We start from the raw sequence: 17,480 nt of genomic DNA on the forward strand, positions 1-17,480 counted from the left end.
GGCGGTGTGGGTTCCCGGATACGCCTTGACGGCTTCGGCTCCTACGCCGTCGGTTTGAAAGACTGAGACCCGGTCTCCGGCGGGAGGAGGGGCTGGGAACGGCATAGCCGGGCCTGGTTCTTCCGTTGGAGATTAGAAGCAGGCAATTAAAAGATCCGGAAAGGACACGTCCCCGAGTCGAGTATACTTAATTGGCTATCCGGCTCGGGGATGTAGGGGGAAAAAACGTAGAATTTGTGTTGTTCACTACTTGTTACCTGCAGACACTAGAAAACATGTAGCTTTTTTTTCAGCGGTTCATGTCATCAGTAATACCCAACGGGGAAGAACTCAATGATTGGTTTCGGTTCCACCGAAACCTGGTTCCACCTTGATGGATACCTGAACGCACAGAATTCACGCATTTTGTGTACGGAAATTCCACATCAGCTGCAGGAGTCTCCTCTATACTGACAAAAAGTATGTTTGGTATGTATGTCACATAAGCGAATCTTCATGACATTCTTTCATGGTACAGTGAGAGCTACACGTAAATGGTGTAAAAATTTGTAAACACTACCTGCAGACCGGCTAGAGCATATGTGGTTTCAGCAGGACGATGCTATGGTTCATACAGACAACAACACTATGATTTTCTTGGATCACTGATTTCATGGACAAGCGATTTCAAAGGGTTGGGGCCCCCTCGGTCTCTTGATTTATCTTCTCCTGATATCTTAAGGATGCCGCTTACAAAACTCATCCTCAAATCTTTCCCGAATTGCAGAGCGAAATTGAACGATATGCCGCTGCAATTCCTCAAAAAACGTTACATGTGTCTAAGAATGAGTAACGTCGTATTCAATTATGTGAATCGTATAATGGAGACTACTTTCAACAGCTACTGTAACTTACTCATTTTCTCATTAGGTTACGTCTCTTTTTGAACACTCGTAGAATAATAATAATAACAACATGCGATCCGTTTTCCCACATCCTATCATAAGCAACACCAGCCAGTAGACAGAATAAATAAGGCTGTTATTCATTTCAGATATTGAAACAAAACTTTTCATCCATAGAGAATAACCTGATGTGTCATATAAGTACTTCAGATCTCCTCTAAGAGTTTTTGTATAAAATTTTCATATTGTTGTTTAGATGGAATACATACTTGGTTAATACAGACGTCAAATACAGTATTAAAAATCGATTATTTCTCTCCTCTTAAATCGTTGATTTGTAATAAATGAACGAATCCGGATTTATTATATTTGTTTGCGTACCTCCAACACGATACAGTTTTGTTGCCAATCGACGAGCTTCTATTGAATTAATCGGCGAGTATAAGTGGGTGTGGAATTACAACAAAGGAAAATAAATTAAAAAAACTCAAAAAATACAGATTTTATTTTATTAATTTAACAATAAATTTGATACATTTTTGAGAGAATTAGAAAACACAGCAAAACTAATGAATCCATACTTATAAATTCAGGCGCATCTGTTGAAATGAATGGATGAAAATTAGCAAATTATATCATTTTAGTGAAAAATAGCATTTTATACATCGGGAACAATAAAATAAGTATTTATTTTTCGGAAACAACATGTTTCATTAGAATAGAATGTACTTAATAAATTAACAAGCAAATAAAGTAAGATGATCACTCACTCACCTGTAAGAATCCTGCCGCAAATGATAATGATAATGTTGATGTAAATTGTTGGTACTTTTAATGTAATTCGAATTATTTGATGAATCATCGTTTGCCCCTCCTCCTACGCCATCTAACTCTTCTCCATTTCCAACGGTATGTGACGTCACTCGAATAACTGGTACCTCTCGTGACGTCATTTTTCCTACCCGCATCCTATTAAAATTAAAAAAGTAAAATTAAGAAATGTCAAATAAATTTTTTTAAATGTTGACAAAGTATTGTATAACTTTCCTGGCTAATTATTTTTCTTTTTTTTTTAAATAATAATAATAATAAGAGTTACGAGCTAAAAAATAAAAGAAAAAATGTATTTATTTTTTTCATAAATGGGGAATAAATTTTAAGAGAGACTTTTCTAAAAGTATTAATAAGTAGTTTAAACTTAACAAATTTACTTAAGTAAAGTTTTCTCTAAATCTAGCATCCCCTTCAATAAAAGTTAAAATAAGAAAAACAAAATTTTCAAAACAAACTTTTCTGTATTTTAGGGCCGGGTCTATAATTTAAAAAAATTTAAATATCTATTGACAAAGTATAAACTTAAAAAATATATTTAAACCTAAACCAGACAGAACAAAAAACATAATTTCAATTTTTAAAGTTGTGGGATATTTTTCCTTGTACGAAGTAAAGAAAATATTATGATCGCAAAAAATTTAGGTTTCTAGATTTCAACGGAAATATCCATTTTGACCATCCCTGAATCCATTTTAACTAGTTTCGGCGTAACGTCTTTACGTACGTATATGTATCTTGTATAATTAAAAAACGATTAGCCGTAGGATGTTGAAATTTTTCGATTTAACACTATTGTAACATCTAATTGTGCAGCTTCCCTTTTCATTACAATCGACTGAACCAGAAGTGTCTAAAAAAAGCCCAAAATCCAAGAAAATTTTGATTTTGGACTTTTTCTTTACTCCCGTAATAAGCCCTCATTGAAAGCTTTTCAACGATATATCATAAGAGGTAATTACTTTCATTAGTTCTAGAGTTATAGCCAAATAAAATTTTAATTAATGAAATGTTTGGAACTTAAAAGGCACATCGGTTTGAATCCAGACTTCAACTCCATTTTTTTTAACTTGTTTTTTTATTTAAATATATTGATTTATTAATAATTATTAACCTCTGATTGTAAAAAAAGTTTTACGATAAATAATATTTCAATAATAACAATAAAAAAAGAAAAAGTATCATAAGATATTAATGAAATAAAATTTTATATACTTTTGATTTAAAAAAAAAAATGTGTATATGTAATTTAAAAGGCGTACAAGGAAGTTATGTGGAGTCCACATCAGATTTTTTAATAAAAACTTTGGTACTTTTTTATTTTCGCACTGCAACTTATTTTTATTTTATGCAGCTTCTTTGACAAAAAAAAACAACTTATTAATCTAATCGTATTTGAATAGTTATCGGTGAGTCAAACACAGTGTAGGAAATATGGGATTTTAAAATGTTTACTGGTGTTTTGTAATTGTTACTCTTCATTAAAAAATTTACTTTTTCCACCTTAAATAAACGTTGTTATTCATATTCTCAAGAATATCTAAAGAAGTTGCATAAAACAAGTAGCGGTCCGATAACAAACAAGTACCAAAATTCTTTTTTTGTTTGATAATTTAAATAAGCATTGAAAGTCACAAATTTTCTTTAAAAGATGTCTGAAAAAAATCGAAATTGGTTTTTTTTCGAAATATCCTCCTCACCCTTAACGAATTTTGAAAAAATCTAATATCAATGAAAATTATAAAAATATTAGAGCAAAATTTGAACAAAATCGGTTCGATAATACTGAAATATAAGGCCAAAAGCAGTGCGACATACCTGTTTTATTTTTGGTCTAGGTGAATTAGTAAGACGCAAAAACGTAAAGATTTGGAAAAAACCTGTTACCCTATTTTTAACATAACCACCATACTTTTTCCTTTACTTTAGATATTCTATTCGCCGAAAAAGTAAAAACAAAAGAAAAATATTAATGTACTGGTCGACAAAAATATAAAACAACTTCACCCTCTCAATATACAATTGAAATAAAGACATTTTAAAAACATTTCTTGAAATAGATATACTTAGATAATTTTCTTATCTGTTTACGCTAAAATATTTGAACAAATACGAAAACTTTACCATAATTTTTTTTTTTTAATAATTTAGATGACATAAAAGATATTTTATGAGAAAAAAATCCAGTCCCGTACCACACCCGAAAGGTCTTTGTTTAATCTTAAATAATATTTCTAAGAAGAAAACTTATTTCCACAATATTTCTAAATGAACACAATTGAGAGTTTGATAAAACATTAACAAAATGAACATTACGGAACTTCACAAAATTTAACCTTTCCCTTTTCCCATTTTCCCCATCATCTCTCACATGTTACCCCTTTCCTTCCTCCCTTTCTCTTTCGCTTATTTCCCTTTTCCCCCTTCATTTTTCTCCTTTTTCATTTCCATTTCCTTATACCCATTTTTCGATTTTTTAAATTTTTTCCCATTTTCCCCTTCTTCCCTTTAGTGATTTCTCCCTTTTTCCCTGCGCGTAAATCGGTCCAGTAGTTTTTTAGTCTATAGCAGGAACACATAACGGAAATATTGAAATGAAATCCTAAAATATTCTAAATATTTTACACGAATTCATTATTTCATAATAGTGTGTGTAGCTTTTACGTCCAACAGATAGCGCTGTTTTGAAAAAAAGCATGTTTTTACCTCTCACAGGTGTGGCATCTTAGATATATAAGTAGTAGGTATATAAAAACACGTATATAAAAACCTAAACCGACAACGATTGTTAACGTCTATATGCCTACAAGCGCCCATGATGATGATGAGGTAGAGTGTGTATACGAAGAGATTGATGAAGCAATTAAACACGTAAAAGGAGATGAAAATTTAATAATAGTTGGAGATTGGAATGCAAGCATTGGAAAAGGCAAGGAAGGAAATATAGTGGGTGAATACGGGCTGGGCAAAAGGAATGAAAGAGGGGACCGACTTATAGAGTTTTGCACGAAGTATAATTTAGTAATTGCCAACACCCGATTTAAAAATCATAATAGAAGAATATACACTTGGAAAAAGCCAGGCGATACTGCAAGGTATCAGATAGATTATATCATGGTTAAGCAAAGATTTAGAAATCAACTCGTTGACTGCAAAACTTACCCTGGAGCAGACATTGATAGCGACCATAATTTGGTGATAATGAAATGTAGATTGGGGTTTAAAAACCTGAAGAAAAGGTGTCAGATGAATCGGTGGAATTTAGAGAAGCTTGAGGAAGAGGAGGTAAAGAAGATTTTTGAGGAGGACATCGCCAGAGGTCTGAGTAAAAGATATAAGGTAGAAAATGTAGAAGAAGAATGGGAGAATGTTAAAAAGGAAATTCTTAAATCAGCAGAAGCAAACTTAGACGGAATAAAGAGAACTGGTAGAAAACCTTGGGTTTCAGACGATATATTGCAGCTGATGGATGAACGTAGAAAATATAAGAATGATAGTGATGAAGAAAGTAAAAGGAACTATCGGCAATTAAGAAATGCTATAAACAGGAAGTGCAAACTGGCGAAAGAAGAGTGGATTAAGGAAAAGTGTTCAGAAGTGGAAAGAGAAATGAACATTGGTAAAATAGACGAAGCATACAGGAAAGTTAAGGAAAATTTTGGGGTACATAAATTAAAATCTAATAATGTGTTAAACAAAGATGGTACACCAATATATAATACGAAAGGTAAAGTCGATAGATGGGTGGAATATATTGAAGAGTTATACGGAGGAAATGAATTACCAAATGGTGTTATAGAGGAAGAAGAGGAAGTTGAGGAGGATGAAATGGGAGAAACAATACTGAGATCTGAATTTAAGAGAGCATTAAAAGATTTAAATGACAGAAAGGCTCCTGGAATAGACGGAATACCTGTAGAATTACTGCGCAGTGCAGGTGAGGAAGCGATTGATAGATTATACAAACTGGTGTGTAATATTTATGAAAAAGGGGAATTTCCGTCAGACTTCAAAAAAAGTGTTATAGTCATGATACCAAAGAAAGCAGGGGCAGATAAATGTGAAGAATACAGAACAATTAGTTTAATTAGTCATGCATCAAAAATCGTAACTAGAATTCAATACAGAAGAATTGAGAGGAGAGTGGAAGAAGGGTTAGGAGAAGACCAATTTGGTTTCAGGAAAAGTATAGGGACAAGGGAAGCAATTTTAGGCCTCAGATTAATAGTAGAAGGAAGATTAAAGAAAAACAAATCAACATACTTGGCGTTTATAGACCTAGAAAAGGCATTCGATAACGTAGACTGGAATAAAATATTCAGCAATTTAAAAAAATTAGGGTTCAAATACAGAGACAATTGCTAACATGTACAGGAACCAAACAGCAACAGTAATAATAGAACATAAGAAAGAAGCCGTATTAAGAAAGGGAGTCCGACAAGGATGTTCCCTATCTCCGTTACTTTTTAATGTTTACATGGAACTAGCAGTTAATGATGTTAAAGAACAATTTAGATTCGGAGTAACAGTACAAGGTGAAAAGATAAAGATGCTACGATTTCCTGATGATATAGTAATTCTAGCCGAGAGTAAAAAGGATTTAGAAGAAACAATGAACGGCATAGATGAAGTCCTACGCAAGAACTATCGCATGAAAATAAACAAGAACAAAGTAAAAGTAAATGTAGCAGAAATAACAAAGATGGTCCACTGAATGTGAAAATAGGAGGAGAAAAGATTATGGAGGTAGAAGAATTTTGTTATTTGGAAAGTACAATTACTAAAGAGGACGAAGCAGGAGCGATATAAAATGCCGAATAGCACAAGCTAAACGAGCCTTCAGTAAGAAATATAATTTGTTTACATCAAAAATTAATTTAAATGTCAGGAAAAGATTTTAGAAAGTATATGTTTGGAGCGTCGCTTTATATGGAAGTGAAACTTGGACAATCGGAGTATCTGAGAAGAAAAGATTAGAAGCTTTTGAAATGCGGTGCTATAGGAGAATGTTAAAAATCAGATGGGTGGATAAAGTGACAAATGAAGAGGTATTGCGGCAAATAGATGAAGAAAGAAGCGTTTGGAAAAATATAGTTAACAGAAGAGACAGACTTATAGGCCACATACTAAGGCATCCTGGAATAGTCGCTTTAATATTGGAGGGACAGGTAGAGGGAAAAAATTGTGTAGGCAGCCCACGTTTGGAATATGTAAAACAAATTGTTAGGGATGTAGGATGTAGAGAGTATACTGAAATGAAACGACTAGCACTAGATAGGGAATCTTGGAGAGCTGCATCAAACCAGTCAAATGACTGAAGACAAAAAAAAAGAAATAAAAACACGCGCGTATTCGAATGCTACGTTGTCAAAATTTCAAAGTAACCGGTAAAGAACTTTCGGAAATTTAAGATTTTGAACAAACGAACATTTACATTTTTATTCATATAGATGAAACGCTGTAATAAAATTAAAACAATTTTTTAAATTAAATAATTATTTATACATGTGACGTAAATATATAAATATAATCAGCCAATTAGTTTTTTAGATCGAGATAATAAGATGAAAAATAAATAATAGAATATTATTATTTAAGTCATTTGTTTATTTTCTTCAATTAAAATAATATTATTGGCTATTAAATAGTTTAATAATTTGTACCAAAGCAGCAGTATATAATTATTTATAAATTATTAATTTTCCATTAATTATTAATTAAAAATTGTAATTGCCCTTACCGTCTACTTTTAGACTTTATGCATAAGATTCAGTCAAAATAATATAGTGCACAGTAAGAAAGACAAAAAACTGAAACGAATTTGTTTAAGAAAGTCCGGTAATTATAAAGATAATATAATAACAATAAAATATTTTGATAGTTTAAAAACTAAATTTCAAACATATATTGATTTATAAATTCAGCTAATAGAGCTTCAAACTGCATAATAAGCATAAAATATTATTAATATTAAAATGTAAATAGACGCGTTGAATGTGAAATTAATACAAAATATCTTAAAATAAACAGACGTTAAGAAGTTTTACCACCCAGTAAGCAAGCAATAAACAATATTCAAAATACTTAGAAACACACGCTATCTAACGGATACATACACTAACTAAATGAAAAAACTGTAATGTATAAAGCAGATTTTAAAATAAAAAACTTATTAACCGACAATATATTTAACTATAAACAGGTAACATTAATACAAATTTTAAAAAATCTGACGTGGACATCACATGACTTCCTTGTACGCCTATTAAATTATATATACCCATTTTTTTAAAATGAAACGTACATAAAATTTTATTTCATTAATAACCTCTGATATTTTTTCTTTTTTTTTGTTATTGAATTATTATTTCATCGTAAACGTTTTTTTTTTTTTTTTTTTTTTTTAAATCCGAGGTTAATAATTATTAATAAATAAATCAATATATTTAAATTAAAAAAAAAAAAAGGAGATGAAGTCTAATTCGAACCGATGTGCCTTACCTTATTTGAAGATTCAAATACTTCATTAATTAAATTTTATTTGGCTATAAATTTGGAACCAATGAAAATAAATACCATTATGATATATTGTTGAAAAGCTCTCAATGAGAGCTTATTACTGCAGTTAAGAAAAAGTCCAAAATCCAATTTTTTTTTTTTTTTATTTTTACCTTTTTTGGACACTTTTTGTTTAGTCGATTACAATCAAAAGGGAAGGTAAACAATTAGATGTTACAACAGTCCTAAATCCAAAATTTCAACATCGTAAGGCTAATCGTTTTTGAGTTATGCGAGATACATATGTCAGACGTTACGATGAAACTAGTCAAAATGGATTCAGGGATAGTTAAAATGGATATTTCCGTTGAAATCTGAAAACCGAAATTTTTCGCGATCACAATACTTCCTTTACTTGGTAAATGAAAGTAAAGAAAAAAAATTACGTAACATATATAACGTGACGTGTTAAAATTATAATACCAGCTAAAAAGAAACAAAATTACTGCTTAATACGTAAGGAACCTGTTTAATATTTTAGTACTGCCATAATCAACAATTATAAAACAGCTGTTTATAAAATGAGCTAAACGAAAGAACAAACAAGCAGCAGACATCTATCTCACATACACACACACACACACCCACACACGTACATAATACTCACAAAGTGTTGTAAATAGAGGGAACGACAGGTCATGAATCCGCTATGTATTGTTGATAGAAAGATTATGTTCACAAACCATAACAGTTCAATGTAACACCACTTAACGTTAATTAGAACGCATAAAACATTGTAATTTCTAGACAATAAATAATAGCAATAAGAAAAGCAAGAAGACATTGTTCGGTTTCGCCCGGGTGCTATAAAAAAAAACTCACTTTTTTATTTTTTATAAAAGATATAACTGTATAAAATTTACAATTTACATTATAATAATATTTAAAACAATAAATCAACCCTTTCCAGGTTTTTTACGGAGGCAACGCGCATAAAATAACTGAAATACAATAGGTATCATAGCAGTCAGTGTATTATCTCTGAACGTAATGATGTCGATTATTAAAACCAATCTTCTGTGTTGACCATGTAAAAGGAGTGAACTGAATATCTCCTGTATTTCACCGAGCTTGATATGCTAATATGGAACAGTATATTTGGCACAGCTAAAAAACACTTTTCATTTTCTCCAGATACTCTGGCATTGAGTACTTGTTTATTCCTACCAAGGTTATATTCTTGAAAAAAAAATGTATAAGCATAATAATTAAAGTTAGTAATATTTGTAATGATTTTTATCACTCTTCTGTTATGTATCAAGAAATGTTAATTATTAATATTTAATACTTTATACAGAGTGTTCAAAAAGTAACGCAATCTTATGGAAGTATATTTCCTTCTTTTGTTGCATGTTTGACTGAGGAAAATTGAAGAAAAATGAGTTATATACAATGCAGCAGAGAATATTCATTGTCTCCCAATACATTAAATGTGCCAGTTATGCCCAGACCCAGAATATCTTGACAAAAAAGTATAGTGTGCATGCACCAAACAAATCTTTCATCAAGCGGCCGTACGACAAGTTCCAAGAGACAGGGACTGTGGCGGTAGATGCGTCAAAGTGGTCGACCGAAAGTATGACACCAGAAAAGTTGATCGACGTTGCAAAGCTGCATATTCTTTATATCCCAAAACGTCTGTACGACACCCATTTAGCCAGTCTGATATCTCCGTCGGTAGTGCCCATACGACACTGTGAAAGTGTTTAAAAATGCATCCGGAGAGAAATCGTGTTGTTCACGAGTTGTTACGACACTGGGAAACGTGTGTGTTTCATGTCATCTGTAACGCCTGACGAGGAAGAACTTAATGATCGGTTTCGGTCAGACGAGGCATGGTTTCACCTTAATGGATACCTGAACGCACAGAATTCACGCACGGAAAATCCGCATCAATTGCACAAGTCTCCTATGCACGGACAAAAAGTGGACGTTTGGTGTGCAATTTCACGTAGGCGAATCTTCATGACATTCTTTCACGGCATAGTTAACAGTAAACGCTATATAGTGATAGTGCAACAATTAGTAAATACTATACCTACAGACCGGCTAGAGTAAACGTAGTTTCAACAGGACGACGTTACAGCTCATATAACCAACAACACTATGAATTACTTGGATCAGTCTTTTCATGGAAAAGTGGTTTCAAAGGGGTTGTGGCCCCCTTGGTTTCCTGATTTATCCCCTCCTGATGTTCTCTTGTGGGAATACCTTAAGGATACTGCTTACAAAACTCATCCTCACACCGTTCCCAAATTACAGAGCGAAATTGAACCATGTATCGCTGCAATTCCTCAACAAATGTTACAACATGTGTTTAAGAGCATGCAACGTCGTATTCAATTGTGTGAATTGCATACGGCAGCTAAAACTATAGTAACTTCCTCTTTTCCCATAAGGCAGCATCAGTTTTTGAACATTCTTTATTACTACTAATCCTTTAATAATGTTATCTATGAAAGTCAATCTCTTCGATACATTATTTCTGTTATTTCCTTAAATTTGGCATTTTGGATTTTGGAAACGTCACAGCGTTCCCGAAATACAGGCGCAATTGAAAAATGTGTCGCTGTAGTTCCTCAACAAACTTTACAACATGTGTTAAGAGCATGCAAGTAATATTTAATTATGTGAATCGCATAATGGAGTCCTCTTTCAACGACTATTGTAATTAACTCATTTTCTCAAAAGATTGTGTCATTTTTGAACATTCTGTATATCAACCTAGTGATTGAATGTACATACTATGGATGTTCAAACCACGCGCGTTCATACATGTCTGGATTTAGCCGGTTATTGATCATCAATTAAACGTCATCGTCCAGTTCTGTTTTTTTCTTTCCGTCATCTACCATGAATTTTATGCGTTTTGTTGAAAGCGTTACAATTGAAAATGATGCCGTTTTGTTTTTCCAAGAACACGCATTCTACACAATCCGCGTAATTGAGAATGGTGTAATTTTACGAATGGGTGGGCGGGACCGGTTGATGTGTCCCAATGAGGGTGTACAGAATTTAAACGGTAACGTCAAAATAGATTTCGCTCCCGTCTAAATTGCCATTTCGAAAAATAATATTCCTCATTTATACTAGACAAAGGGCCTAACATCAGTCAAATTTTGTGAGCACGAGTTAGAAATCGACCACAACATTTTTATGGACTTAAGTAACTATGTGAGCGAGGTTTGTGCTTAAAATATCATTAACAATCCATTGGTAATCGGCGGACCCGATATGATAGTTAAAATTGACGGAGTACGTTCACGCGACAAAATGTTTTCCGTATATTGACATTACACTTTCTTTTTCCTGTTCAGCCTCCGGTAATTACTTTTAGATAATACTTCAGAGGATGATATGTATCAGTGAAAATGAAGTGTAGTCTTATACAGTCTCAGTTCGACCATTCCTGAGATGTGTGATTAATTGAAAATCAGCCATCAAAAGAACACCGGTATCCACAACCAGGTATTCAAATCTGTATAAAAATAACTGATTTTACTAGGATTTGAACGCTGTAACTCTCGACTTCCAAATCAGCTGAATTGCGAAGACGCGTTCACCACTAGACCAACCCGGTGGACTATATTGCCATTACTGCCGAGAAAGTAAAGAACGTTTTTTTGAGCGCGGTACCAGACAGAAGCGCACATTCTTTAATACCTTTGATAACAAATATTACATAATCGATAATTACTTCGGACGAATAGAGGGCATATCGAGGAATTCAAAACCTACCGGTAAACTTTATTCACCAAACAATAATTATTAATCATTCACAAAATTTGTTTGACCCACAGACTCGAATCTGTACACAAATTATAGAAAATACATTGAAATTACCGAACCAACGTAAAAAAAAGCGGTTTGGTACAGATAGAGGAATAAAAGATTCATATCTTGTAAATTCATGTGATGTCATATAGATGCGATTTATTTCAGAAAATCCTCGCCGACTGGCCTTCTTAATAAACGAAAAATCAATATTTAAAATAATGCAATACTAAAAATAAAAGGATCAGTTAAAAAACCAAATTTAAAATACCGTAACACACAACGGTTAGTATACATAACGTAAAGTTAGCAATGTTCTATTTTAACTTAAAAAAAAAAATATAAATTTAATTCACGAAACCTTCAATTACTTACAGAACATTATTCTTTGAGCCATAATTTAACGTAGACAAGTTGGGAACTGAAATTAGTGTTTCATGATACGTAACGGAGGAGTGTCTGATGTTTTTCTAAAATCTAGTTTAAATTTTTCTCACTACTTATCTATAACGGGAATTTTTTTAAATATTTTCTCACATAAGATGCACTAAAATATGTACATATATGCACAAAAAAATAGAAGGACAATGATGTGAATATATTTTCCTCTTAATTTTAACCTAATTTTTTCCCTTCTTTATAAAACTTTAAATATAACAACATTGAAAATAGATTAAGATAGGAAAAATAATTTGTTTTCTTTGTATTTTTTTAATCAATAGAAATTTTTTAATATAATAATTTATAAATTTACTTCTAAATTACTGAAAATAAATTTATCAAAATATATTTAATCAGTTCAATTCTATTCGATTTCACATGTATATCAAATTTCACCCGACCTTTATATTCATAAGAAATAACGGAGAGAAATATAATTACCGGGAATTAATTTCTGATAATCATTCATCGATGCAAGATATGTACCATTAAAACCAATATGTTTCACACAGAATAATGTCCTGTACTGTATTAATACAGATAATTTAACGATATACGCTTGGTATAAACATAATTAACAACCAATATGTCATCTTATAAGTTATTACATTATATCGTTAATTATACACAGTGACAATTTCATACATATTACGTTTAATAAAATATAAATATCTTCCTTGTTTTATAATTTAAATAAAAAAGAATTAAAAACTAAATAAAATATATATCGTATAAATACTGTACAATCCTATTAATAAACCTGTATAGCTCTTTAAGACTGTTAAACGATGTGCGAAATTAACATCGAGAACAATTGTTACGATATGGTGTCGATACGCGCGAGTTGTAATAAAAACCAGATACCAAAACGGAAGTTTTTATCTCTATTCATAACAAACTGTACTGTATTCAAGAGTGAAGTTTTTAGCTCTTTTAAATTGTTATTATGTAACCTTTTTTTTTTAGTTTTATGTATGTTTTTATTATTCTCAGAATGCTATTTTTATTTGTTAAACCAGTAACAATTAAAACAAAAGAAAATAAAATAGAAACAATTAAAAGAAATAAAAAAATGTTATGTGGCACCACATGACTTCCTAGTACGCATATTAAATTACATATACACTTCTTTTTTTTTTTTAATGAAAAGTACACAAAATTTTATTTCATTATAATTTCTGATATATTTTTATATTATTTTTCTTTTTAAAAGCTTTTATTTAATTTGCTTTAGGAATAATCATATCTTGCAACTGCTATATCTTTTGATCAATCGTATGAAAATCAATGAAATTTGGTACACGTGTGTAACTTTGATGACAATAAAAGACTACGGTGTCGAAATTTGATATGACCCACCCCCACGCGCTATCCCTACGCTAAATTCATGCATTTAGTTGAAAATTTTCATTTCTCATGATCTATCGTATGAAAATGATTGAAATTTTGGTACACGTATATAACTTCGATGTGTATAAATAAATATTTTTACTTTTTAGTCTTAATAAACAAACTTGAACAAACAATAATATACAGATATAAGTATAAGAATTTTTTTTTTTGAATGTAAAAAGTTTATTGTTCATTAAGACTAAAAAATTTAAAAAAATATAAAAAAAGAAAAAAAATACAAAAATACATTTGATTACATATAAAAAATTATTTTTTAAAAAAGCTTTTATTTAACTAATATTAATATTAACATTAATAAAAAAAAGGAAACAAATTAGAAAAACCCTCTAAAAAGTAAAAATAAGAATTAATTCAAATTGAGAATTTTAAACAAAAAAATATAATATATTAACAAATATAAAAATGCACTGGAAAGTAAAAAATAAATTATATAAATATCTAATAAACAACCAATAAATAAATGTAATAATTATTCATTTTAAAATTAAAAGTAATGAAAATATTTAGTTAAATAAAACGTGGCGAAGTTTTTTTTAATAATTTATTTAAAACAACACAACATTTATTTTTACAACAATTAATCTTCATTTTCATTTTCAATTACGACGCGAGGAGGCGGAAAGGTCTGCTGGAACCTCTGCAGTTGAGACCGACTAGCTAAAAGTAACAATCTATAATGCACCTACTCGCTTTCTTTGTACGTTTTTTTTTTTTTTAATTACGTTTAAAATATGTACAATACTCTTATCCTTTTTACGAGGTGTTCTCTACGAAGGCATTTCTTCTTTTTTTTTTTGTTTTCTTAGGTGGAGGAAAAAGCTCTGCCAGCCGCCGTCAGGTCCGCACTGACGGCAATGCGGAGTACTCATCCATTAAAATCCTTCCCTCTTATTATGCATGGGCCGGATTTAAGCCATATGGTATGTACAGCCCCTGCATGATCACACAAGCACTCAACTATCCGAATCCGGATAACCGGAAGGCGTCTGCAGGGGGCGATCGACGAGCGTCGACTCCGAGGAACCCCGCCGCCCTCCCGTAGAAGCTGGCCCTTGATCACCCTTGAAGGCCCTCCCTTGATCACCCATCATCCATCTCCATGTCTTTATCGATCTGCTCAGCCTGTCGTCGCCTCTCTTCATTGGCCTTCTTTTTTATCATTGATGTGATCGTAGTCGAGATATATTCCCATTTGTAAGCATTCCCATATGTAGGCATTTAGGTATAGTGGTGATGATAAACCGTAAAAATAAATCGTTTTGAAATAGGAGCATCTCTTAAATTTTATTTCTCGATGTTCAACCGATAAAAAATTATTTATGAACATCCTATATATGATTTAATTAAAAACATATTTTAAAATATTAAAACTATAGAGAGATATATTTTTACCATTTCATACGCTGATAAAAAATTAAAAATAATCTAGTACCATTACAATCTGTCTGTAACATAAAATAATATAATAAAAAATATTATAAATATAATATTCAAGATCATAATTAGAAAAAAAATTATTTTCCCCACTGTAGCAATATATGTACCAACTGCAATAACGGGAAATTAAATACATCGGTAAGAAAAATTTATATTTTTTTAAGTTTTGTGCCTTCTTTTATCTTTTTCCTGTTTAGCCTCCGCTAATTATCTTTCAGATAATACTTCAATGGATGAAATGTATGAGTATAAATGAAGTGTGCAGTCTTGTACAGTCTCAGTTCGATCATTCCTGAGATGTGTAGTTAATTGAAACCCAACCACCAAAGAACATCGGTATCCACGATCTAGTATTCAAATCCGTTTAAAAATAACTAACTTTACTAGGACTTGAACGCTGGAACTCTCGACTTCCAAATCAGTTGATATGGAAAGACGGTGAATTCACCGCTAGACCAACCCGGTAGGTAAGTTTTGTACCTTAAGGAGACATTAAAAAAATTGTTCGACAAAAAAATAAATTGTAAATAATTATTTACAATGTATTATAATTATAATTCATAGATTATAATCTATGAAAAAAAATTTTCGATGATCCCATTGTATCCAGTGCTTCAATGAATGAAATTATCCGATGCTCGAACAGTTTAAATTGGGCGAAACAAGTGTCACACATTTTCATTGTAGACCTCTGGAAGTTTCCACTAACGCTTTGTAAAATAGCACGAATGACTTTATTCGCAAGGAGAGACGCATAAAAACTTGAGAAATTACTGAAATTTTTATGCGGTTATCAGCACTATCAAATCCATTATCCATCAGATGAATTACGGCAAAACTTGTAAAAAATGAATTCCCAGATTATTTCGAATAATATAAAAAATTTGAAAATTTTTATTTCAAATAATCAAATCATGGAAGATATAACGGGAGTTACATCGAAATAAAAATGTATTTAAAAAAAATGTAATCAAGAAGATTAAATTAATTCATACTGCAGCTACTACAATATTATCTAATGGTATCATATATATGTAGATAATTTCATATTGTATAGAGATAATAAAGAATAAATACTATTATTATTAGATAGAACAAAAAGAATACCTCATATATTATTCATAAACATGAATATCACGTGCGTAGCATGAATACACGCTATACAATCGAAAAGGTCAAACATTGATGAACAACTCTAAATACTGTAGACCACAGTAGGACCATGATTTTCAGAATATATTAGCATGAGAAATTCAAAAAATATGTTTTCGACTTTTTGAAAATTTATGGGTACATGCATCACAGTGTTTTTTAACGATTAAATTTTTACTTCCCGTACAAGGAGAAAGTATTGTAATCGCGAAAAATTTCGCGATTACATATTTGAACGGAAATACCCATTTTGACCATCCCTGAATCTATTTTGACTAATTTTCGGCGTGACGTCTGTATTTCGCATAACTCAAAAACGATTAGCCGTAGAATGTTGAAATTTTGGATTTAGGACTTTTGTGTACCTCCCCTTTTGATTGTAATCGACTGGACCAAAAGTGTCCAAAAAAGCCCAAAATCCAAAAAAACTGGATTTTTGACTTTTTCTTAATTGCAGTAATAAGTCCTCATTGAGAGCTTTTCAACGATATATGATAAATGGTACTTATTTTCATTGGTTCCAGAGTTACAGCCAAATAAAATTTTAATTAATGAAATGTTTGAATTTTAAAAGGCAAATCGGTTCGAAACCACCGGTTGGTCTAGTGGTGAACGCGTCTTCCCAATCAGATGATCTGGAAATCGAGAGTTCCAGCGTTCAAGCCTAGTAAAGGCAGTTATTTTTAATATACTATATATATTATATATGCTATATATATTATTATACTATATATATTTGATCTGGTATTCAATACCAGATCGTGGATATCAGTGTTCTTTGGTGGTTGGGTTTCAATTAACCACACATCTCAGGAATGGTTGAACTGAGAATGTACAAGACTACACTTCATTTACAATCATACATATCATCCTCTGAAGTATTATCTGAACGGTATTTACCGGAGGTTAAACAGGAAAAAAATAAATCGGTTGGAATCAGAATTCATCTCCTTTTTTTTAATTTTAATATATTCATTTATTAATAATTAT

General features: G+C 31.3%; 1 long non-coding RNA gene across 1 annotated transcript in view; it reads right to left on the reverse strand.

Annotated features, from left to right (window-relative positions):
- Positions 1-1,484: 1,484 nt before the first annotated feature.
- LOC142332548 (uncharacterized) overlaps positions 1,485-17,480 on the reverse strand; it is a 113,867-nt gene continuing 97,871 nt past the window's right edge. The window contains exon 3 of the long non-coding RNA XR_012758323.1: positions 1,485-1,853. This is a non-coding gene — a long non-coding RNA (uncharacterized LOC142332548). The remainder of the gene's footprint in view (positions 1,854-17,480) is intronic.

The sequence above is a fragment of the Lycorma delicatula genome, chromosome 11 (assembly GCF_047948215.1).
Source record: "Lycorma delicatula isolate Av1 chromosome 11, ASM4794821v1, whole genome shotgun sequence".
Lineage (NCBI taxonomy): Eukaryota > Metazoa > Arthropoda > Insecta > Hemiptera > Fulgoridae > Lycorma > Lycorma delicatula.